The sequence below is a fragment of the Pinus tabuliformis genome, chromosome 1_1 (assembly GCF_031772625.1).
Source record: "Pinus tabuliformis cultivar Carrire ecotype Pingquan chromosome 1_1, CPIR1, whole genome shotgun sequence".
Classification (NCBI taxonomy): domain Eukaryota; kingdom Viridiplantae; phylum Streptophyta; class Pinopsida; order Pinales; family Pinaceae; genus Pinus; species Pinus tabuliformis.
In genome coordinates, this window is record NC_142297.1 from 364,721,537 (window position 1) to 364,747,698 (window position 26,162).

The 26,162-nt window shown below is 37.0% G+C and overlaps 1 pseudogene; it reads right to left on the reverse strand.

Moving 5' to 3' along the window:
* The window catches only part of LOC149213115 (polygalacturonate 4-alpha-galacturonosyltransferase-like), a 103,466-nt pseudogene that overhangs the window by 69,483 nt on the left and 7,821 nt on the right, over nucleotides 1-26,162 (reverse strand).

Consider the following 26,162-nt stretch of genomic DNA (forward strand, 5'->3'; position numbering starts at 1 on the left):
TAACTTTTATAGCTAATTATTTCAGATTTACTCCAAATACTTTAAAGTAAGCATCACAAGAATTAACATAATAAAGCACACTACACACTTACCATGTTTTTCCACTTGTGATATATTCCAGTTATATCTTGTTTCCTCCATTCTTTGAGATCAAATACATTCATCCCATATGCCCAACCACAAGCATTAGGATCAAAGTGCCTTACTATGTGTGGAATGGAAAAATTAAGGTATTTGTCAAACCAGTGAAATAATTCTCCCCAATTTTCCACTGAACCATTAACCTTTCAGTGAAGATCTACTGACCACAAGGGCATCAAATCTTTCCATACCAAAATATCATCATCCCGGAAAAGGATCTTGTCCAGTTGGGGATAAACTTATGGAAGATAGAAAAGAGGATGATTTAGCATGGAGAAATATTTTGGATTTATATATTTCAAATTGGAGGAATGTGCTGAGAGTGTAGTCGAGTGATCTGCCTGAAATAATACTCTTTCATAGCTGCAGATTCAAGTTGGTGAAGCACAGGGCAATAGGAGGAATTGAGCCATCTAAAATCATCAACATTTTCTACATGTATCGCAGCTTTCCTTGGGGGATTAAGTAAAAACCACATTTTCGTGGCCTTGAAAATTAACTTGTCTGTGATGAGATGAAATACATGTTTCTGAGATTCCTGCAAACACAAGTGAATCACCTAAAATGAGATCCAAATATTAAATGTAAAATGCAGTGAAACTATTGGACTTCCAAACTTTAGAGTATTTTAAATTAATAACACTTCACCTTAGCATTCATGATAATTGAATTCACAACCACAGATGTAGCCAATACATTGTCAGAAAATAATGCATAGTGATAAGGAGTTGGATCCTCCAACTTGTCCTTTTTAGGAAATTTCACTTTTCAAGGGCAAGCAAGTAATAATCCATGGTCAATCGCATGGATAGATAGTGCAGGCCCTTGGGAACAATCTTTGCTGCTAGTTGAATTAAAAATGTACTTTGCTTTTTCAAGGTCCTTACTTTCTCATTTGAAGACTGAAGCATGGCTCAGAACTTCTTTGTTACTATTGCACAGCCATAAAATTTTTCTCTAGCCTTGGATAGGACATGACCCATAGCATTGATCTTCTTAGGTGGACTAAAACATTCATATCAATTATCAGCCATGAAAAAGAGAATGAAAAGCAGAAAGATTGACACACAGACTGCAACTTTAAAAGAAACAAAGGATATGAATACCAAATGAAAATGGAATCACTTACTACTTTTGATTTAGAAGCAGCCAATGCAAAAACTATTACATTTGAGGTAGATCCGAATCTGCATTAGCCTCACCCAATGTATGTTGACATTCTTTAATACGAAGCATCAATTCATGATATAAATCAAGATTATTTCTAGCCTGGGAAATGCTTGAATACACCCTAGCCATGATCAGTTGGTCTCACATCAATCTAACAATGGAGTCAGAATTCTCATTCTCATTCTCCCACCTCCAAATGCTTTATTTTCCCAGGACAACAAAATCTACCTCCTTGGAACGTTTAATTGTTGCGTTTTCGAGCTTAACTCTTTTTTCTTCATCCTATTGAATCAGCTCTGCTGACCTTTTCTCCCTCCTCTTTTGTCTCAATTGCTGTAAGCATTAAACTACTATAAGTTAAAGCATACTATGCTAAAATCTAAGAAATATAAAATTCTTCTATTGGAGAAGTAACATTCAAAAAGGATTTTGCAAAATAATATAGCAATTCCCTTTTCCATGAGAACAAAAGGTAGCGATCTAATGCAACAAAGAATTATACCCTCCGAAAAACTTTTGTTGGACTTTCTTCGAGCTGCAAATGGTCTGCATTACAACAACCATTGTCTTGAGAGTTTGACTAAACATTACCTTACAATAGGCTACCAACATCATAGATCAGTTAACTAGGGAAAATCAAAACTTACCACCAAGAGCATTCTCTTTGACGTCTCGATGTTCACTTCCTGTGTCATCCTCTTGAAACCTCGTAAGAAGTTCTTCGTCATTGGAAGTTTTTTTCTGCACCTCGTTGTTCATTTTATCCCACTCAGGATTTTCCTTGCCTTCTTCATTGAAGATCACACCATCTTGTTGCGAATGTAAGTTTTCTTAGCTATCTCCAGAATTCTTTTGCCTCTACTTGATGTACACCATTTGAAATAGAGAAGCACTCCTGCCAATGTTAGTTTCCACTTCCTGCTTAATACAACCCTACTCAACTACATAGATTATCATCATAGAGGATTCCTTACATGTTCAATAGAGAAAATAAACAAAATCTTCACCAATCGTACCTCAGAGTTAGTAATATCCCTTTGGTTTTCTTCGAAGGTCTTTTCTAATACCCATGGGGAGGATAAATCATTTCGTCCAACAGTATTTAGGTTTAGAGTTCCCGAGTCCTCTGTGTTAGCTGTTATGACATCAATCACCTGCCTAGTAAATAAAATTTATTTTCAATTCTCTGCTCAATAGGGGAGAAATAAAATTTAAGATATCCAAATGCAGCAGGTTCTTATACTTGCCTCCTTTGGGAAGAGAGAGTCAATGCTCTCTGTTAAACTCTGCTTTCTCTAGTCATCAGCCTGTTCTTGTGAACCCCACAGATAAATAGATAAGAGTGATTTTAAACATATGACAGAGCTCCAGTATCCTCAATAATTTCTCTCTATCTCAATCCACTCGATTCGATTAAATTTCAGTTTAGGGACACTATTTATTTTCTGGGATTAGACTAACATAAGTGCAAGTGCATTTCCCAGATCCTAAAAAAGAAAAAAATGGCCATAGAAAAACAGAATTGGTTTTCAAGATGTGGAAAGAGAATACCATTCTAACATATCCATCTCCTGAGAAGTTGTGCCCTTCTATTTTAAATGACAAAAAATGCATAAAAGGTCAGGTAAAAAGACATGACGGAGAAGAATATCTATAAAAATACTGAAATGCTAAAAAGGGGGTTGCTTTTCTATCATGCATATGCTAAGATCGAGATTTAATTACACATCAATAATAAAATGGTGTGTATAATATCTATTGTTTGTTCTGGCCAATGTGCTCTGAACACTGTGGGAATAGTTTGAAAATGATATGTATAGCAGAAAGTAGCTGGTGAACAATATTGTCGTTGTTAATTGGATTTAGGTTGGGTGGATCGCAACTAGATTTAGCTTAATTGATGAGAAGTGGATTTAGCTTTATGGATGGAAAGTGGGTCTAGCTTAGATAATGAGTGGATGGGAAGAACAATTGTTACCCTTCCCACCAGATTCAATTCCCACAAGATTCAATTCCCATGAGTAAGATGTTGAACCGAACTATTAACAAATATATTTTTATAATACCCATCCAGCTTATGAAGAATCCAGCACACACTTAGTACCATCCTCCTCAGAATGAGGAGTGCCCAGCGAATTCACCAAGCAGTTTCCCAGCTAATTTACCAGTCATATGCATTTCCCTTTGCTAAAAAATGGAAAGAGCATTGTTATTTCTTGCTATCAGGATGAATGATTTCAATATCTTTGGCAAGGGAAATTACCCTAGGGGCAGTTGGTAAAACCTTTGCTCTTGCATGAGAGAGGTACAAACTTTGAATCTTTCTCCTAGTAGGTATTGTACCATGTTAATGCAAAGATGGAGTTCATAGCTTCACACAGATCAAATGAAAGGAAACCTATAAATAAAACTCACCAAAATGTCAGGAAATATGCTAGATGTGCTAAACTTTTGACAATAATAGAGGAAAGTAAGTTTGATAACATCTGCACCTTCAGATCTTGCGAAAAAAGCTAAAAGGAAAATCAAATTCCAAAGCAGGTCCATGGGATTTGGTTCAATGGTTAAGCGAGAGTGGTGAAGAGAAATCAAATTTCGAAGTAGGTCCATGGGGTCTTGGTTCAATGGTTAACTAGTGGTGATGATAATTCCCCGCCAAGGCTCAAATCACATAAATACATTGTTCAGTGGGTTATCAAAGAAAGGGGTCTTTCTAAAATAGTATAGGATGACTACACTTCATTGTAATGGAGATCTTACTTGAATGTTGTAATAAGTCTACACTTCATTCTAATACTGCCAAATTAAGAAAGGGCATGCTTGCCAATAAATATAAATTAAATATTGACCCACCCCATGAAAAGAGATAGAAGCAACCTAACAAGGCAGGAGGGTAGGAATAAGCTTACCAGTGAGGGAGGAGGGCAGGAAGAAGGTTACCAGTGAGGGAGGAGGGAAAAAAGAAGCTTACCAGTTGTAGATGTAGATGCGGAGTGACGAAACCTAGCTGCTAGAAAAACTAATGGCATGACCACAGATAATAGGGAAGCCCACCATAGATATTCGATGTTGAACACACCGACCTCCCCATCCTCCATTTCTACCACACTGGTAGCCCTGCCACCCTCCATTCCACAGACCTCTTCTTTTCACAAGCATATTCAGCTCTCAACCCTAACACCACATTTCTCCTTCTCCTTCTCCTAAACAGATATCGATCAATGCAACCCTTACTCAATCATAAACCTCTACATCAAACCCATGTCACGGTTAGCAGAAATATATGATGTTGGGTCCCTATAATACTAGTGATTACCCCATTACTATTGTAGTTATACCCCTTATTTATATTTTTGTGCCCCTATTACCCCCATGTTGTTATTTCTGTGCCCCATAGAATCCCTCTATTGTTCTTTTTGTGGCTTTATATTATTATTGTTAGGTCGGTTGGATTATATTGTGACTCCTTAGACTCCTATATATAGAAAGGAGGTTTTCTCATTTGTATCATCCAAGAATTGTTCATTTATGTAATGTAAAGGAGGTTTCCCCCTCGAAGAGGCTGAATTCTAAGGCGTTGATCTATCTTTTCTATCTTTTCTTGAGCTGGTTTCATAACATTTGGTATCAGAGCTTTGGATTCTAAGGTTTCGCTGCTCCAAACAGGTCATCGTGGCATTTTCGCTATAACTTTTTTTCTGTGATGTTCCAGAAGTCGCAAAAAAAAACCCATTTGAGAAGAAATTGCGCTGAAGCTTGGGTCCGAATTGCAGAGCTTTTCGTGCAATATTTGTGGAGATATGATCTAAGGAAGTTGGTCTTTTTGCAGACTCCTGAATTACATTCAAAACAGGTGACTTGGGAAAAATCATCATAACTTTCTCTCTGGGGATCGGATTGAAATTTCGTAAGAAGGTACAGAAAGAGGATGGACTCTAGTTTCTTGTATGCATTTTTTAGATCCATAGGTCGAAACAGTGACTCGTGGCACGTTGTACAAGTTCTCTCTACGGAACTAGTATATAATCAAGTCACTATGGGAGATTTCGCATAACGCTTCCTTGGAGAATCCAAATTGGGTCAGCCTTGTGGCGTTGGAAAGAGAACACAGAAAGCTACTATAGGTAGCAATTTCAAAATTGGAGGATTTGCAATTACAGAGATACATCAGATTCAATATCAAACTTCTACAAAGTGAAAAAAGGTGTGTAGTTTTAATTTTTTAATTTTTGTGTAAGATGGGTTTGAAGGAATTCAAAGGGCATAGTAAAGAATTATTATCAGCAACTGATGCCTCGAGGAAAGAAAATGCAAACACCTAGTAAGGAACCTGAAAACTCTAGCATGACTCATGAAGAAGAGGAAGAAATGCTACATGATATATCAAAATTACAAGAACAAGTGCAACAAATGTCACGCTCACAAAAGTTAACAGAAGCTAAGATAAGTGGCGTGGAAGCTAAGATGAATAGCATGGAAGCTAAGATGGACAATTTGAAGATAGATTTGAACACAAATTTGAAGACAGACATGGCAGATTTGAAGACAGATTTGAAAACAGACATGGCAGATTTGAAGATAGATTTGACAAATTTTCTACAAGAAATACTTACTAATGGTGAAAAGGTTGTAAAGGAAACTCATGATGTGAACAAAAGAAATGTTAATCATGATTCCATAGACTCTAATGTTGGATCAAAGACCCACCATATTCCAAAAATCGATATGAGGAAGTTTGATGGCAAGGATCCTGCCACATGGATATTACAGATGGAGCAGTTCTTCGATCTCAATAATGTGCAAAACACACAAAAGGTACGTATGGCAACTGTATATTTGGAACCAAATCAGTTTGTATGGTATCAATGGCTTTGCTCTCGTAAAAAATTTATCACTTGGGCAATTTTTACGGAAGAATTGATAGCACATTATGAAGATACAAAAAGCAACACTTTTTTTAGCCAATTGATAAGTCTCAAACAAAAGGGTTCAGTAATGGAGCACATTGAGGAGTTCCAAAAATTGAACATAAGGGTAAAAGATATTCCAGAGGAGCATAGGATTGATGTGTTCATAGGGTCTTTAAAGGATAATATCCAACATGATGTTCGCCTTTGGGAACCTGATTCATTAGAGAAGGCATTCAGGTTAGCAAGAAAAATGGAAAGCAAAATTATGGCAACCAGGAAGCATACCACTCACAACTATAAAGACGGAAGTGTTGTTGCCCTAGTCTTCCACAACCTATAAGGTTGACACCACAACAATTGGAAGAAAAAAGAGCAAAAGGGCTTTGTTACAGTTGTGATAGCAAATACACTAAAGGTCATAAGTGTGCTGAGAAGAAATTATTCTACATAGATTGTGAAGAGGAAGAAGAAAAGGAGCAAGAAAGGTCAAAAGAAGAAGATATACTCCAGGAACAAAGCCTAGATGAAGAACAAATAAATCCGACCATATCTTGTAATGCATTGGTGGGAATTACCACTCCTCAAACCATCAAGATAGAAGGACAAATCAAGAAGAAAAAGGTAATAGTGTTGATTGATTCAGGAAGCACCCACAATTTTATTCATTGTAGGGTAGCAAAAGAATTGAATTGCTTCCTATATCCAGCACCAGAGTGTCAAGTGATGATTGCAAATGGAGGAACAATAAATTTCTCTGGAAAGTGCCATAATATCAAGCTATCCATGGGAGAATATGTATTGACTAGCCCAATGCTTTCCATTCCAATGGGAGGTGCTGATGTTGTACTAGGAGTCCAATGGCTACAATCCTTGGGTACAATAGCTTTTAATTTTCAAGAACTTTTCATCAAATTTTCTACGGAAGGAAAGGAAGTTGAATTAAGGGGTATTGCAGGGAAACCAGGAAAGATAATCAGCTCTAATGGTATGACAAAGCTTCTAAAAAAGGAGCAAAGAGGTGTAATTGCACAATTATGTTCGCTAGATGTTTCCACATTGGAATCATCTATTTCTCCAGATCTCCAAAAAGTCCTGGACAATCATTCCAAGGTATTTGAGACTCCCAAGGTCTCCCACCTATGCGTGATCATGATCATGCTATTCATCTGATTCCAGGAAGTGTTCCTCCAAACATCAGGCCGTACAGATATCCCTATGTCCAAAAAAGTGAAATTGAACGTATGGTTGCAGAAATGCTAGAGGCTGGTATAATTCAACCAAGTCAAAGTTCTTTCTCTGCTCCAGTAGTATTGGTGCACAAGAAGGATGGATCATGGCGCATGTGTCCGGATTATAGGGAGCTCAACAAGCTCACTATTAAAGATAAGTTCCCATTCCTGTCATTGATGAATTACTGGATGAATTGCATGGATCAATTTACTTCACCAAGTTGGATCTTCGTTCAGGATATCATCAAATCAGAATGAAGATTGAAGACATTCCGAAAACGGCATTTAGAACTCATGAGGGTCATTATGAATTTTTGGTCATGCCTTTTGGCCTTACCAATGCACCTTCAACATTTCAAGGTTTGATGAATTCAATTTTCAAACCATTCCTTAGAAAATTTGTGTTAGTATTTTTTGATGATATACTAATCTACAGCAAGTCTTGGAAGGATCATGTTGACAAGGTGCTACAACTATTGGAGGAGAAACAATTATATGCAAAAAGATCCAAATGTTTCTTTGGAGTCCAGGAGGTGGAATATTTGGGTCATATTGTATCTCATGAAGGAGTTAAGGTAGACCCTAGCAAAATTAAAGCCATTAAGGAATGGAAAATCCCCACATCCATAAAGCATCTGCGAGGATTTCTTGGGTTGACAGGGTATTATCGCAAGTTTGTTAAGAATTATGGGAGAATAGCAGCACCTCTAACAACATTATTGAAGAAAGATGCATTTTCATGGACTCCGGAAGCAACAAAGGCCTTTGAACATCTTAAAGAGGCAATGTGCCAAGCACCGGTCTTAGCTACACCGGACTTCACAAAAACCTTTATTGTGGAATGTGATGCTTCAGGAAATGGAATTGGTGCTGTTCTAATGCAAGATGAAAGACCCATTGCTTTTGAAAGTCGTCCAATCAAGGGAAAGTTTTTAAGCAAAGCTATTTATGAGAAGGAAATGTTGGCAATACTCCATGCACTTAAGAAATGGCGACCCTACCTAATGGGAAGACACTTCAAGGTAAAAACGGATCATGATAGCCTTAAATACTTTTTAGAACAAAGATTATCCTCTGAAGAGCAACAAAAGTGGGTCACAAAGATGTTGGGTTATGACTTTGAAATCATCTACAAAAAAGGGAAGCAAAATGTGGTGGCAGATGCACTCTCAAGAAAGGATGAGGATGTGGAAGCATTGTTGTGCGCCATTTCTATTATCCAACCAGATTGGATAAACGAAGCAAGGGAGGAATGGAAGAATGATGAAGAAGTGTGGGCACTTATTCGAAAGCTACAACAAGATTCCAGTACATCTGATACATTTAGCTGGCAAAATGATTCGTTATGGTACAAAGATCGCTTATACCTCTGTAAGAATTCCCAGCTAAAACAAAAGATTCTTATGGAATTGCACACTTCTCCCTTAGGAGGGCACTCAGGATTTTTAAAAACTTACCACAGGGTTAAGAAGGAATTTTTTTGGGATGGCCTTAAATCAGATATTCAAAAGTTTGTGGCGGAATGTTTGGTTTGCCAACAAAATAAAGTTGAAACAATTAAGACACCAGGTCTATTACAACCTTTATCCATTCCAAGCCAACGTTGGGAGGAGGTTTCAATGGATTTTATCACAGGTTTACCCAAGTCTGAGGGAAAGAGTGTCATCATGGTGGTAGTTGACAGACTTACCAAGTATGCACACTTTTGTGCATTATCACATCCATTTAAAGCCAGTACAGTTTCTACTGCATTTATGGAAACAATTCAAAAGCTACATGGAAACCCAAAGATTATTGTAAGTGACAGAGATCCCATTTTCACTGGAAATTTTTGGACAGAATTATTTTCTTGTCTTGGTACTCAGTTAGCTCATAGCTCATCTTATCATCCTCAATCTGATGGGCAAACTGAGATAGTAAACAAATGTTTGGAAGGATATCTTCGTTGCTTTGTATCTGATAAACAGACACAATGGGTCAAATGGTTGCCTCTGGCTGAATGGTGGTATAACACTTCCTTCCATACAGCAACAAAAATGACCCCATTTATGGCACTTTATGGGTATCAACCACCATCCATCACATCATATTTAAGAGAAAATTCTAAGGTTCAGGCAGTGGAACATCACATCGAACATCAACAACAAGTCCTCCAACTCTTAAAGGATAACCTCGTGTTGGCACAAAATAGAATGAAACAACAGGCAGATCAACATCGCAGTGAAAGAAGTTTTGATGTAGGTGATTGGGTATTCCTACGGCTACAACCATATAAGCAAATGTCCCTAAAGCAAGCTAAGAAGGATAATAAATTATCACCAAAGTATTATGGTCCGTACAAGGTGTTGCAAAAGATTGGTACTATGGCATACAAATTGGAGCTTCCTGCAGCTTCTCGATTGCACCCAGTTTTCCATGTTTCATGTTTAAAGAAGGTTATAGGCGACAAGCTCCCAGTTCAAACAATATTGCCAGAACTTGACGAGGAAGGAAAAATTATATTGGAACCGGAAGCAGTCACAGAAACAAGAACTCGACAGCTACGAAATCGATCAATTTCAGAGTATCTTATCAAGTGGAAGAACTTATCCACTGAAGATTCCACATGGGAGGATGAGAATTTTATGCAGAAGTATCCAGAACTACTCAAGCGTTGAGGAAAACACTTTTTTGAAGGAGAGGGGCATGTTGGGTCCCTATAATACTAGTGATTACCCCATTACTATTGTAGTTATACCCCTTATTTATATTGTTGTGCCCCAATTACCCCCATGTTGTTATTTCTGTGCCCCATAGAATCCCTCTATTGTTATTTTTGTGGCTTTATATTATTATTGTTAGGTCGGCTGGATTATATTGTGACTCCTTAGACTCCTATATATAGAAAGGAGGTTTTCTCATTTGTATCATCCAAGAATTGGTCATTTATGTAATGTAAAGGAGGTTGCCCCCTCGAAGAGGCTGAATTCTAAGGTGTTGATCTATCTTTTCTATCTTTTCTTGAGCTGGTTTCATAACATATGAAGTCAGCAACAACCAAAAAACCCTTATATCTCATATATACTTCAGCGCATTTGATAGAAAAATTTACCAAAGGCATTACGAAATGGATAGATCAACTGATTTCATGCAATTTTGAGAAAGAAAGGCACACTGACATGGTAAAAACCTAGATGAAAATGGGCATAGGAGCCGGAGGTAGACAGATTTGGGGGCGTCTATCTCCGTTAACCTTTTTTGTTAAAAAACCAAAACATATAATTAAGGGAAACACATCATTCAGGTTCAGATGCGAACATAGATGTTATTATTAATGGGGATCCTTACTAGTTTGGCTGACTATTCATACACTACAACATAGGAAGAGGAAGAACAGGCATGCAGGTAGTGTTGGGTATATATGATGACCCTCAATTTACTAATTTAACTGAGTAGGTACCGACTTGGCATGCCTTGCATTGAGGCATGTAAAGGTAAAGGGAATGCTAGGGGGGTAATTTGATGCAAAGAAAGGGTGAATTATGCCTCCCTGAATGCACATCATGAGACTGTGTTTGAGATTCACGATTCTGAAGCTGCGAGAATACTACAGTGTAAGAATAAGAGAGAAGCTAAACATATTGTGATCTAACATTTAAAATGATGGCTTGTCGATTGATTTCTCACTCATAATGAAGAGAAAAAATTTGATGATTGGGGGCAAGAAATGATGAGTGTGCTGTTGAGTAAAGAAAATACATCATTTTGAGGCCATGGATAGATCTTAATGGTCTAGGATGCCAATGTTAGTAAAACCTTACCTAAATGCCTTATGACCACCACATGGATGAGTGTTACACTTACATTATTGATGCACTAACCATAGGGAGTTGGTATAATATTCATGGTTATGAGTGCTTACAAAACTGGGTTTTCATATACCTATGAAGTGAAAGGGAAGCAAGTACCCTTTCTTCAAGATAGGAGTAAGGTTGTAAGCTTTAAACCAATCGGCAGAGAATTTTTTTGTTAAAGAATACATTTTACACATCCTGTGTCCATTAATACGAACCGGTTTATAAACATAGTGTTGGATTAATGCCATAGCGCTTCTAGAAGTTGTCTTGGTTCTCATAAAACATGTTGTATGTTGTTGTTTGGTTCGAATTTTGCACAAGAAACAGTTGGTCCTTTAACAAGACTAGAGTGTGCCAACATGGACTGAAGAAGAGGTTATTAGCATTACAAGCCCTCTTCTGAGATCAATATGTAAATTTCAAATCTAGCAGAAATTGGCAATAAAACATATGATGTTTTAGAAGCTAAAAGACAGACAACATAGGAATCTACAACTTCTTACCTCTATTGTTGTCATGTTTAGCTTGCCCCGCCAGAATGGTATCAAAGTTAAGGTGAGGGCAAGGTAACAGAGCTAAAGTGAGTGCAAGCCCAAGCAAGGAAGAAAGAAATCACAAGAAGTTTTCTGACAACACTGACCTCCTTCCTCTTCAAAGATGAGCCATTGTGAAGCACTGAAACTCCTATTACAAAATTCTACATTACAGATCCCAGAAAATAAATGAGATCAAGGCCTCATCAATCAAGCATCTCTAGGATAGAGCTCTCTATGAAATTGTTGGTCAAATGATCTATATCTAAGGCCTTTTGTCATGAGTACAGCCAGGAAGCTTTGGTTTCTTTAGGGTCAAATCTTCTATTATGAAATCACCCTTGAATTGAATTTGGTTTGGAGATAGTGTCTCACTCGGAATTCCTTCTTTGTTGCAGGTTTATATAAAATCATATTTGAAGCTATAAACTTCGTAGCATCTAAGATCACATATATAATATTATTCTTGAGCTCATTGACATGCCTTCGGCCTTGTATTAGGGCTTTCTCTATCTCATAGAGAAGTATAAAAGGCCACAAAAGGTGAAGAATCCTAGGCCCTTGGACATCAATCAAGAGGGTTTGAAAAATAGTGTTCTTGGTTTTCCATTGGGTAGATGCTTATTGAGGGTAAAGGATCAACCTTTATGCATCTTTGAGATTCTGGTATCAAAGGAAAGGGGGTTCATGAAAAATAAAGATCATTTCAAGGATCTTGAAATCTAAAACACAATGTTCTAAAATCTCATTTAAATAGGTATGATTGTTATTGGTGTCTAAGCCAAATGCATCTCAACATTTCTTCTCATATCAACTCATTGAGGCAATTAGGACACACACGTGGATTTAGCCTAGAGCCATCACTTTTTATATGATTTCTACATCTTGGGTTTAAAAAACATTTATATATTCTAATTAGTAATTTCTAATACCCATGCTTGGTGCATGCTGCACATTATTTTTTATAGCTGCCAAATTTGCATTCCATCAGTTAAAGCTAGGATATAATTAGTCTTAGTTAAAGAAGTCTATTTTATTTGATAGATACAAATTGAATTTAGTTTACTACGGTTTTTCCTTTCCTTTAATTTACTCTGGTTTCAATAACCATCAAAGCTTCCAAAGACATAAATTCGATAATAGAACTGGAGTCAGATAGAGACTTACCGCTACGAGAAATGTATACAGTCGAAAGTTCTTTCCCAAGGCTTGGTGGGTCGATAGGCTCCATGAATTTTTTTCCCTCTTCCCCAGATTTATCAGCAACCTTTGCTGCAGCAGCCTCAGAGAGGTTTTTGTTGCCTGTGCTAGGGAAAATGTATGATTCCAAAGGGGATGTCCAACAACTGAAGCTTTTTAATCACTTACTCGAGTCCAGACATTATGGAATAGGTCTATCAACCTCTTTCACTACCTTGGAGGAGAAGGCGACAAACTCTAGAGAGAGAGGGGCATTTTTTGGGTGACGGTGGAAAGGAAAAGCCCTGTTTGAACCTTATGTGGGTCTGGGATTCCATAGCGAAATCAAGGAGCCGCACAAGTTCCAGTTAGGTTTCCCGTTCCCTACACAAAATCCCAACAATCCCTTGCCTCTATCAAACTGGAAGGGAAAAATAGGATACTCATGGCAAAACGTTGGTCTCTATTGCTGAAACCTAATCTAGAATTCAAAAATTCGTGGTTTGAACAAAATTGCTAAAACCTTCTCCGGAATTCAAAAATCCAGGGTATGAACAAAATTGCGTCACCCATTGTTCTTCTACCATTCTTGAAAGCTCCTCGAGGGTGCTCCTTGAGGGTTTGAACAAAAATGGCATCACCCACCTCGAAATTTTATTTGGTGACTTGTACGATGGAGACAAAATGTCTTAAATAAAGTTATTAAATTTCCATGGTATGTTTTAACAAGCTCTTATGAAAAATGTTATATATCTTCTAATGCCTCTCAATGTCTTCCATGGGGAATTTTGACTATGATAAATTTAATAAAAAAAAATGAAATTTTAAGATGAATTCATGTAGTAGTGATTCAATGGAATGGAATCATTTTTAAATGCTTTCAAAACCCTTTTTCAGGATGTTTTTTAGATTTTTTTTTCTAGATAGTTTCACCTTTTTCAAAGGGGGAAGAGGCAATAGTCTCTTGTAGTAGTGATTCAATTAAATGGAATCATTCTTACATTTTTGGAAACCTTTTTCCATGAATTTTTTAGACATTTACCCTTTTTCTATAAAGTTTCACGACTTTCAAAGGGGCAGGAGGCGATAATTTCTTGTTGCTCTTTCACAAAAGGTGTCACATCACTCGTTGTCAAAGGGACTAGAGTTACATGCTTCAAAATGTCACATTATGACATGGTTTGAGTCCAGATTTTAAGCCAGTGAGGTGGAAGGGTCTCTAAGCTTATTTAGGTGTATAGTTAAAAATGAACATTTCATTGTCATTCTCATCTTCAAATAAAAGCTCATGGAAGAGCTTAGTCTTCTCTTTTTATCAATCTGATAAATAGTTTACATATGGAAGAGGGTATATCTTGGCTACAAACATGGGATATAAAGCTTGGTGTGGCATGGGACAAGAATAAAAGGGTCTGTTGACAAATGTAGATCCTCCCAATCTCCCCCTAGGAATAGGTCTTGGTGGAAAATGGCTACATGAATCTTCAAAGGAAATTTAGGATGAATATTGTGCTCGCAAGCTGAAGTTTTGTGAACAAGAGATGGGAAAGGATATTTTTGGGACATTTAAGAAGAATTTAATGCAAGATATGTAACCTCAAAAACCCCAAGGGGAAACCCAAGATAAACATATGAGCTCTAACCCTTGTCTTGAGTCATCCAATGCTACTTCTTAACAAAAAGTGTATTATTGGTGTTGGTGGATAAAGAAAAAAAGGAGAGGGATGCTAATGATAGGGAAGGGAGAGTGAAGATGAGATAGATGAGATTGACGTTTCTCCTAGACAACACCATTTCCCCTATTCCCCAAAGTTTGTTTCCTCTTCTTAATGAAATGCATATTAAACTAAATATATAAATAATTATAAGCCATGTATTTTGACGCCCTTGTACATTCTTTTTTATTAATGAAAAATATTCGACTTACAAAAAAAAAACACACTATATTCACACACAATGCAATAAGCAAGCCCCCATCGATGTTATGCACTACTTCAAATGTGTTTAATAGTCTTGGATGGCTCTAACAATCATATTTGAATGTATATGATGTTAAATAATTTAAGCAAAAAAACATGCCTTCAACAATGGTAACTAGACTTACACTCCATTTATTGCTTTGAACAATCAAGTGAGGCTTTAATAATTGTAACCAAACATACAAGTTGTTGAACAAGTTAACCAACCTAACACAACTTTAATAGTGATAACCAAAATGTACATGTTACTAACCAATTGACCATTGTGTCATGCCTCTAACATGTGCAATTGAACATAAATGTTGTTGATGGGATTGACCTATCTAACATATCTCCCACAATTGTAGTCAAACATGCATGTTGATTCGGTTAATCTCCTAGATAATGTTAATAAAAAATATATATTAATATCCAAGCTAACATGTCACTAATAGTGACAATGGAATGTGCATGTCAATGGCTAAGCTAATTGACCTTATATGTTGTTCATTGAGATGATTAACACATAGCTCACTAAGCTGACCAAGTTGACAAACCATTGGTTTTGTCATTGAACAAACATGCCTTTAATAGACACAACTAAATGTACATGATGTTACACCAGTAAACCATCATGACATGCCTTTAACAGTAGTAACAAAGTGTGCAAGTTTTGGATTGGGAAGACCAAACTAATATACCTATGATAATGATAATTGACCATACATGTTTGTTGTGATCAACCCTTCAAGTTCTCCCAGATCATTGGACATGGTTAACATGCTTTGGTTAACACAGTCTAGTATGGTGCGAGGACCTTGCCTACAATGCAAGATTTCTAACACCCTTTACAACAACATTGCTTCACAAAAGGCTTTTGACATTGATTCATAATTTTGCCTTTGTATAGAAGAAAGAAACTAAATGTTACTTCTCCCTTATCCAAGATAATTCTCTTGATTACAAATTGAACAATGTATCATGACAATGCCTTTCTCTCTTTGTGTGAACTTGCTCAATTAACATCTAGATACCTTGTGACACAAAACTCAACGTATGTATTGTATTTGGTATTGTGTCAATTATTCAATTTTTATGTACTAATATTGTGTTAATGGCCTTCCAATGCATGGTCAGTCTCGAATTAAAATTTTGACATGGAAAATCCCAATTTTACAATTTTGGCAATCAGAGGCACAATGTTGGGACAATGAGAATCCATCTTGGTGGACAATGGGGCAAACAAAATTTTTATTGATGCACAGTTGGTGGAGTGTAGAGGCATTCATAGATTGATAGATATCCTGAACAATGTGGGTGAGAGAGGATTCCCATGCTTCACCTCAGTTGTCTTCTTGATTGTTGGTTCGATATGTTGAGGATATGGTTGATGGTTTGATATTGAATTCAAAATCCTTCCTCAACCCTTTAGCCAAAGAGGTGTCTCCTAAAGTATCTCCAATAATATCCTATGAAGAGTCATAACATTTAACCTGCAATTATGGCCCACCATGATCATCTAATAACTAATTTAAATAGCACAAATCCCCATTTTAGGGATTGGGTGAATCATATGGTGGGACTATGCTAGTGGGAACCCTAAATAAATGACCTGAAAACCCCTTGATTTTCTACCTTGATGTCATTCATCTCCCAAATTTCCTGTTGGATACACAAGTCCTAGAAAACATGACAAGGAAGATGAAAGGGAGCTAACAAGGACATTAGGTTGTCCTAGAACATCATAAAGTGCATCCACATGGATGAACATGGAATGGGAATTAAGGTCATAAAGTATACTAGAGTGTTAGACAAATAGGGTGCATCAAAATATTTTTGAAGTGTCCCAAAGGGCAATAAACAATTCTTATCTCCTCTAAAATACAATATACATTTATTGTGGTGATAGTAACCACAAGATTCTTAGAACTAGTGGTATAGTGTTTGGTCATGAATGAATATGTGGAAAAGAAATCTAAAGCTTTTGACTCACTAGCATAAAATAGTTCATGGGGCCGAATCAAAGTTTCAAGGGACATGTCAAGGATCTCTGGTAAAATGGGGTTAGTAGCCAAAGGATACCTTTGAAATAATTTAAGGAGAGTAGGGAATATTTAGAGGAGGCCAACTCAAGAAACCATAAGCAAGAAAAGGCGGAAAGTATCTAACAAATATGGTTAGAGTAGGCATCAAAATCCCCATCCTTGAATGAAATGGTGGTTTACACAGGGCTCATGAGAGAATATGGGATGGAGGGTAGATTAGCATGGTCAGAAAATGAGAGAAGCATTTTATCTACTAAAGGAATATGGGATGGAGGTTGTGTCTAAGTTCAGAGATACCTTTAGCTTTTTTGACAAGGACAGAGGTGGATGTATCACAAAAAAGGAGCTTGGGACAGTAATGCATTCTTTGGGTCGAGCCCCCAATGTATATTTGAAGTGGTCCAAATGTTTTATATTCAACAATCTAGTGCCAAATACAATAAACCACGAAAGAGTAGTTCTAATCTGCCTGTAAAAGGAACATATTAAATACAACATTCCAAATTGATTTTACTAAGGAGAATCAAAGAAATAGATGATTCTCATCATCCATCACCTCCATTCAGAGTAAACAACAACCAGACCTATTCTATCCTTTATGACACAAATTGTCCCATGCCAAGATGAAGTTGGAAAGATACATTTACTGATATTCTTAGGCAGAGTGAAAATATGAATCCAATATACAGAGATGGTCTGAAGGACTGCTCGAATTAGAGTCAAATTGCCTCCTAGGGAGAGCCTCTTGTGTGCCCATGATAAAAGTATAAAGTGGATTTTCTCTATAATTCAGCTCCAATCCTTAATTCCATAACAATTAGGTTGGATGTTATGAAACCAGCTCAAGAAAAGATAGAAAAGATAGATCAACGCCTTAGAATTCAGCCTCTTCGAGGGGGAAACCTCCTTTACATTACATAAATGAACAATTCCTTGATGATTCAAATGACAAAACCTCCTTTCTATATATAGGAGTCTAAGGAGTCACAATATAATCCAGCCAACCTAACAATAATAATATAAAGCCACAAAAATAACAATAGAGGGATTCTATGGGGCACAGAAATAACAATAAGGGGGTAATAGGGGCAAAAAAATATAAATCAGGGGTATAACTATAATAGTAATGGGGTAATCACTAGTATTATAGGGACCCAACATGCCCCTCTCCTTCAAAAAAGTGTTGTCCTCAATGCTTGAGTAATTCTGGATACTTCTGCATAAAATTCTCATCCTCCCATGTGGAATCTTCAGCGGATAAGTTCTTCCACTTGATAAGATACTCTGAAATTGATCGATTTCGTAGCTGTCGAGTTCTTGTTTCTGTGACTGCTTCCGTTCCAATATAATTTTTCCTTCCTCGTCAAGTTCTGGCAATATTGTTTGAATTGGGAGCTTGTCGCCTATAACCTTCTTTAAACATGAAACATGGAAAAATGGGTGCAATCGAGAAGCTGCAGGAAGCTCCAATTTGTATGCCATAGTACCAATCTTTTGCAACACCTTGTACGGACCATAATACTTTGGTGATAATTTATTATCCTTCTTAGCTTGCTTTAGGGACATTTGCTTATATGGTTGTAGCCGTAGGAATACCCAATCACCTACATCAAAACTTCTTTCACTGTGATGTTGATTTGCCTGTTGTTTCATTCTATTTTGTGCCAACACGAGGTTATCCTTTAAGAGTTGGAGGACTTGTTGTTGATGTTCGATGTGATGTTCCACTGCCTGAACCTTAGAATTTTCTCTTAAATATGATGTGATGGATGGTGGTTGATACCCATAAAGTGCCATAAATGGGGTCATTTTTGTTGTTGTATGGAAGGAAGTGTTATACCACCATTCAGCCAGAGGCAACCATTTGACCCATTGTGTCTGTTTATCAGATACAAAGCAACGAAGATATCCTTCCAAACATTTGTTTACTATCTCAGTTTGCCCATCAGATTGAGGATGATAAGATGAGCTATGAGCTAACTGAGTACCAAGACAAGAAAATAATTCTGTCCAAAAATTTCCAGTGAAAATGGGATCTCTGTCACTTACAATAATCTTTGGGTTTCCATGTAGCTTTTGAACTGTTTCCATAAATGCAGTAGAAACTGTACTGGCTTTAAATGGATGTGATAATGCACAAAAGTGTGCATACTTGGTAAGTCTGTCAACTACCACCATGATGACACTCTTTCCCTCAGACTTGGGTAAACCTGTGATAAAATCCATTGAAACCTCCTCCCAACGTTGGCTTGGAATGGATAAAGGTTGTAATAGACCCGGTGTCTTAATTGTTTCAACTTTATTTTGTTGGCAAACCAAACATTCCGCCACAAACTTTTGAATATCTGATTTAAGGCCATCCCAAAAAAATTCCTTCTTAACCCTGTGGTAAGTTTTTAAAAATCCTGAGTGCCCTCCTAAGGGAGAAGTGTGCAATTCCATAAGAATCTTTTGTTTTAGCTGGGAATTCTTACAGAGGTATAAGCGATCTTTGTACCATAACGAATCATTTTGCCAGCTAAATGTATCAGAAGTACTGGAATCTTGTTGTAGCTTTCGAATAAGTGCCCACACTTCTTCGTCATTCTTCCATTCCTCCCTTGCTTCGTTTATCCAATCTGGTTGGATAATAGAAATGGCACACAACAATGCTTCCACATCCTCATCCTTTCTTGAGAGTGCATCTGCCACCACATTTTGCTTCCCTTTTTTGTAGATGATTTCAAAGTCATAACCCAACATCTTTGTGACCCACTTTTGTTGCTCTTCAGAGGATAATCTTTGTTCTAAAAAGTATTTAAGGCTATCATGATCCGTTTTTACCTTGAAGTGTCTTCCCATTAGGTAGGGTCGCCATTTCTTAAGTGCATGGAGTATTGCCAACATTTCCTTCTCATAAATAGCTTTGCTTAAAAACTTTCCCTTGATTGGACGACTTTCAAAAGCAATGGGTCTTTCATCTTGCATTAGAACAACACCAATTCCATTTCCTGAAGCATCACATTCCACAATAAAGGTTTTTGTGAAGTCCGGTGTAGCTAAGACCGGTGCTTGGCACATTGCCTCTTTAAGATGTTCAAAGGCCTTTGTTGCTTCCGGAGTCCATGAAAATGAATCTTTCTTCAATAATGTTGTTAGAGGTGCTGCTATTCTCCCATAATTCTTAACAAACTTGCGATAATACCCTGTCAACCCAAGAAATCCTCGCAGATGCTTTATGGATGTGGGGATTTTCCATTCCTTAATGGCTTTAATTTTGCTAGGGTCTACCTTAACTCCTTCATGAGATACAATATGACCCAAATATTCCACCTCCTGGACTCCAAAGAAACATTTGGATCTTTTTGCATATAATTGTTTCTCCTCCAATAGTTGTAGCACCCTGTCAACATGTTCAACATGATCCTTCCAAGACTTGCTGTAGATTAGTATATCATCAAAAAATACTAACACAAATTTTCTAAGGAATGGTTTGAAAATTGAATTCATCAAACCTTGAAATGTTGAAGGTGCATTGGTAAGGCCAAAAGGCATGACCAAAAATTCATAATGACCCTCATGAGTTCTAAATGCCGTTTTCGGAATGTCTTCAATCTTCATTCTGATTTGATGATATCCCGAACGAAGATCCAACTTGGTGAAGTAAATTGATCCATGCAATTCATCCAGTAATTCATCAATGACAGGAATGGGGAACTTATCTTTAATAGTGAGCTTGTTGAGCTCCCTATAATCCGGACACATGCGCCATGATCCATCCTTCTTGTGCACCAATACTACTGGAGCTGAGAAAGAACTTTGACTCGGTTGAATTATACCAGCCTCTAGCATTTCTGCAACCATACGTTCAATTTCACTTTTTTGGACATAGGGATATCTGTACGGCCTGATGTTTGGAGGAACACTTCCTGGAATCAGATGAATAGCATGATCATGATCACGCATAGGTGGGAGACCTTTGGGAGTCTCAAATACCTTGGAATGATTGTCCAGGACTTTTTGGAGATCTGGAGAAATAGATGATTCCAATGTGGAAACATCTAGCGAACATAATTGTGCAATTACACCTCTTTGCTCCTTTTTTAGAAGCTTTGTCATGCCATTAGAGCTGATTATCTTTCCTGGTTTCCCTGCAATACCCCTTAATTCAACTTCCTTTCCTTCCACAGAAAATTTCATGAAAAGTTCTTGAAAATTAAAAGCTATTGTACCCAAGGATTGTAGCCATTGGACTCCTAGTACAACATCAGCACCTCCCATTGGAATGGAAAGCATTGGGCTAGTCAATACATATTCTCCCATGGATAGCTTGATATTATGGCACTTTCCAGAGCAATTTATTGTTCCTCCATTTGCAATCATCACTTGACACTCTGGTGCTGGATATAGGAAGCAATTCAATTCTTTTGCTACCCTACAATGAATAAAATTGTGGGTGCTTCCTGAATCAATCAACACTATTACCTTTTTCTTCTTGATTTGTCCTTCTATCTTGATGGTTTGAGGAGTGGTAATTCCTGCCAATGCATTACAAGATATGGTCGGATTTATTTGTTCTTCATCTAGGCTTTGTTCCTGGAATATATCCTCTTCTTTTGACCTTTCTTGCTCCTTTTCTTCTTCCTCTTCACAATCTATGTAGAATAATTTCTTCTCAGCACACTTATGACCTTTTGTGTATTTGCTATCACAATTGTAACAAAGCCCTTTTGCTCTTTTTTCTTCCAATTGTTGTGGTGTCAACCTTGTAGGTTGTGGAAGACTAGGGCAAAACACTTCCGTCTTTATAGTTGTGAGTGGTATGCTTCCTAGTTGCCATAATTTTGCTTTCCATTTTTCTTGCTAACCTGAATGCCTTCTCTAATGAATCAGGTTCCCAAAGGCAAACATCATGTTGGATATTATCCTTTAAAGACCCTATGAACACATCAATCCTATGCTCCTCTGGAATATCTTTTACCCTTATGTTCAATTTTTGGAACTCCTCAATGTGCTCCATTATTGAACCCTTTTGTTTGAGACTTATCAATTGGCTAAAAAAAGTGTTGCTTTTTGTATCCTCATAATGTGCTATCAATTCTTCCGTAAAAATTGCCCAAGTGATAAATTGTTTACGAGAACAAAGCCATTGATACCATACAAACTGATTTGGTTCCAAATATACAGTTGCCATACGTACCTTTTGTGCGTTTTGCACATTATTGAGATCGAAGAATTGCTCCATCTGTAATATCCATGTGGCGGGATCCTTGCCATCAAACTTCCTCATATCGATTTTTGGAATATGGTGATTCTTCGATCCAACATTAGCGTCTATGGAATCATGATTAACATTTCTTTTGTTCTCATCATGAGTTTCCTTTACTACCTTTTCACCATTAGTAAGTATTTCTTGTAGAAAATTTGTCAAATCTGTCTTCAAATCTGTCATGCCTGTCTTCAAATTTGTGTTCAAATCTATCTTAAAACTGTCCATCTTAGCTTCCACACCATTTATATTAGCTTCCACGCCATTTATCTTAGCATCTGTTAACTTTTGTGAGTGTGACATTTGTTGCACTTGTTCTTGTAATTTTGATATATCATGTAGCATTTCTTCCTCTTCTTCATGAGTCATGCTAGAGATTTCAGGTTCCTTACTAGGTGTTTGCATTTTCTTTCCTCGAGGCATCAGTTACCGATAATAATGCTCTACTATGCCCTTTGAATTCCTTCAAAAAAAAATTTCAAACCAAGCTTAAGCAAAAATTTTAAAAAAAATCTACACACCTTTTTTCACTTTGTAGGAGCTCGATATTGCCTCTGATGTATCTCTGTACTTTCCAATCATCTAGTTCTGAATTTGTGACCTATAGTATCTCTCTGTGTCCTCTTTCCAATGCCACCAGTCTGATCCAAATTGGATTCTCCAAGAAAGGGTTATGCACAATCTCCCAAGATGACCTGATTATAGACCTTTCCAGAAGAGCGAAGTTATATGAAGTTCCATGTGTACAATTTTCGATATTTGGTTCTGAAAATGATACAAAAGAAACTACAGTCCGTCCTCTTTCTGTACCTTCTTATGAAATTTCAATCTGATTCCCAAAGAGAAAGTTATGACAATTTTCCCCAGGTCACCTGTTTTGAATGTAATTTAGGAGTTTGTAAAAAGACCAACTTCCTCAAATCATATCTCCGAAAATATCATGCGAAAAGCTCTGAAATTTCGACCCAAGGTTCAACGCGAATTCTTCTAAATGGGTTTTTTTTGCGACTTCTGAAACGTCACATAAAAAATGTTATAGCGAAAATGCCACGATGACCTGTTTGGAGTAGTGAAACCCTAGAATCCAAAGCTCTGATACCAAATGTTATGAAACCATCTCAAGAAAAGAAAGAAAAGATAGATCAACGCCTTAGAATTCAACCTCTTCGAGGGGGAAACCTCACTTAAATTACATAAATGAACAATTCCTTGATGATTCAAATGACAAAACCTCCTTTCTATATATAGGAGTCTAAGGAGTCACAATATAATCCAGCCGACCTAACAATAATAATATAAAGCCACAAAAATAACAATAGAGGGATTCTATGGGGCACAGAAATAATAATAAGGGGGTAATAGGGGCACAAAAATATAAATAAGGGGTATAACTATAATAGTAATGGGGTAATCACTAGTATTATAGGGACCCAACATTGGAGCATAAATCTAAGATATTTAAAATCTGCATCTAATGCAGTGGAGACAACACCAAAAATATGATAAATATCCAGTACTAATGCATCATCTGGGTAAGAATAAATCATATGAGATTTAATATTATTCATAAGGAGTCTAAAGACAGATCAAAAGAGGTCAATCTACCAAATAGTAACACGTCATGGACAAAAATCAAAGGAGTAACTGTGACTTTTATACCTCCACACCTGCAACCAAAATTACAGCCCTTGTGAATTTTGTGACTAATTCTTCGAAAATCCAATCTTTTATCCTTAATGTATTCTTCTCGCAAAAGTTGTCATAGATATTTTGAAGTAGGCATATTGTCTACTAACGAATATTCTCTAATTTGCCTCCACCATCCTTGTAGAAATTATGGTGTAGAGTTGCAACTACTCATGAAGTTTTAATCAAAATCATAAGACACAAGCCTACTCTACTGCTCTCTAGAAGTTAATTCACAGTTTAGAACCAAAATTTCATACATGCAATAAGAAATAACACACATGCACACAAATTTTTCCTAAGGAAAATAATATGCCAAAAACCCCAATGTCTTTTTGTATTAATATGATCAATAGAAATGTATTGCAATTTATTTTCTCAACTTAGCACAACCTACAATTGAATAACCTGTCTCTCTGCTCACTGAGAAGCTATAAGCTAGACTTAGTAAATTTCTACCTCTGCTTGAGCCCATATTTCCTTACGCAATTCCTTGAGAAATTAGACCCCTATTATTTAGCAATTTTTACAAAATGGATTGTGAAATTCCCAAGGTTGATCATTTGACTCTATGAAACACATGTACAGTCAAGGCTAGTCTATAGTTGATGTTACACTACCTTGGAATCTCCACCACAGTTGGGGAACTCAAATTCTCCATGCATTAGCTATTTTGGGTTGATTGATTAGTTAACTGGATGATCACTGAGTTTGATTGAAGTCCCACTGCACAATTGGCCTTCCACTAGTTCGTCAAGCAGTTGGAATTAGTTTAACTAAAAATAACTTGAGGTAACTGACTTTGATTGCTAAAAATTAACAATCATACATGCTTAACTAAACTATAACTCCTCCAACTTGAATTTTCTCTGTAAACCAGGTGACACAAGCCATGTCACACAAGTTAACTACATCGAAGCTGTCTGTTGATGTGGAAATTCAATTTTTCTCAATTTAATCAAGGAAAAATCAAATTGAGAATTTCTTGCTACATTTTTTAAGACTCCCTCTCTGCAAGAAATGGATTATCAACCGCCCCTATCCTACACCTAAGGAATTCAAACTTCCCTCTTGACAAGGATTGTGTCAAAATGTCAACATCTTACTCCTCTATCAGAATGGATTGTAGCAACATCATCTGGCTCTAGACACAGTCTCGTAAATGGTGATATTGGATATCTATACGCTTGGATTGATCATGAAATATAAGATTCTTAGAGAGATTGCTGCAACTCTGATTATCACAATTGGATCCATCATCTGACCAAATAGTCCAACAAGTATCTTTCTCTTCCATATCACCTCACATGTTTCTTGACTTGCAGCCATGTATTATGCTTCTGTCTAGCTGAGCACCACAAATCTTTGCTTCCTGTCATACCAAGAAACAACTACAAACCCAACACTAAAAATTACACTTGATGTACTCTTTCGTTCTAATGGACTTCATGCCCAACCTGCATCTGTGAAGCAACACAACTTCACTCCCTCTACTTGTCTATACCATAGCCCAAACTAGGTAGTGCTTGTGAGGTATCGTAAAACATGCTTAGCTGCCTTCCAAAATAGTTTGGTTGACCTAATCATAGCATGTCTTAGCTCGTTGACTGCACATCACATATCTGGTCATGTGTTCATAAGGTACATGAGTGGACCCACTAGCTGTCGATAAATGGTAGAATCCACTTCACCTGAAGTGGCATCCTCCTTCCTCTTGTTGTTCGTTAGAGATGTTTCCATGGGTTTACAACTCTCCATACAGAATCTTTGTAGTATCTCATTTTCATACTTGCCTTGACCGACAAATAATTACCCATCACCTTGTCATACTTCCAACCCAAGAAAGTAGTGCATTAGAACCATGTCCTTCATATAAAATTCCCTTGCAAGGTCCTCCTTACAAGATATGATCAACATCTCATCACTAGTTAAAATAAAATTATCAACATATAAGACAATAATAAGAAATTTACCTTCTATCCATATGTGATGAGGTTTACATCTAGTTCACTTATGGTGAAGCCCAAACTGGTGAGATAACTATTGATCTTGGTGTACCAAGCACTAGGTGCTTGCTTGAGATCATACAGTGCTCACTTGAGTTTTCACACATGAGACTCTTAGTCAAATGTCTCTAAACCTTTTTGTTACTCTATGTACACCTCCTCCTTAATAACCCCATTCAAAAATGTTGTTTTTACACCCATTTGGTGGATATTCCACCCCA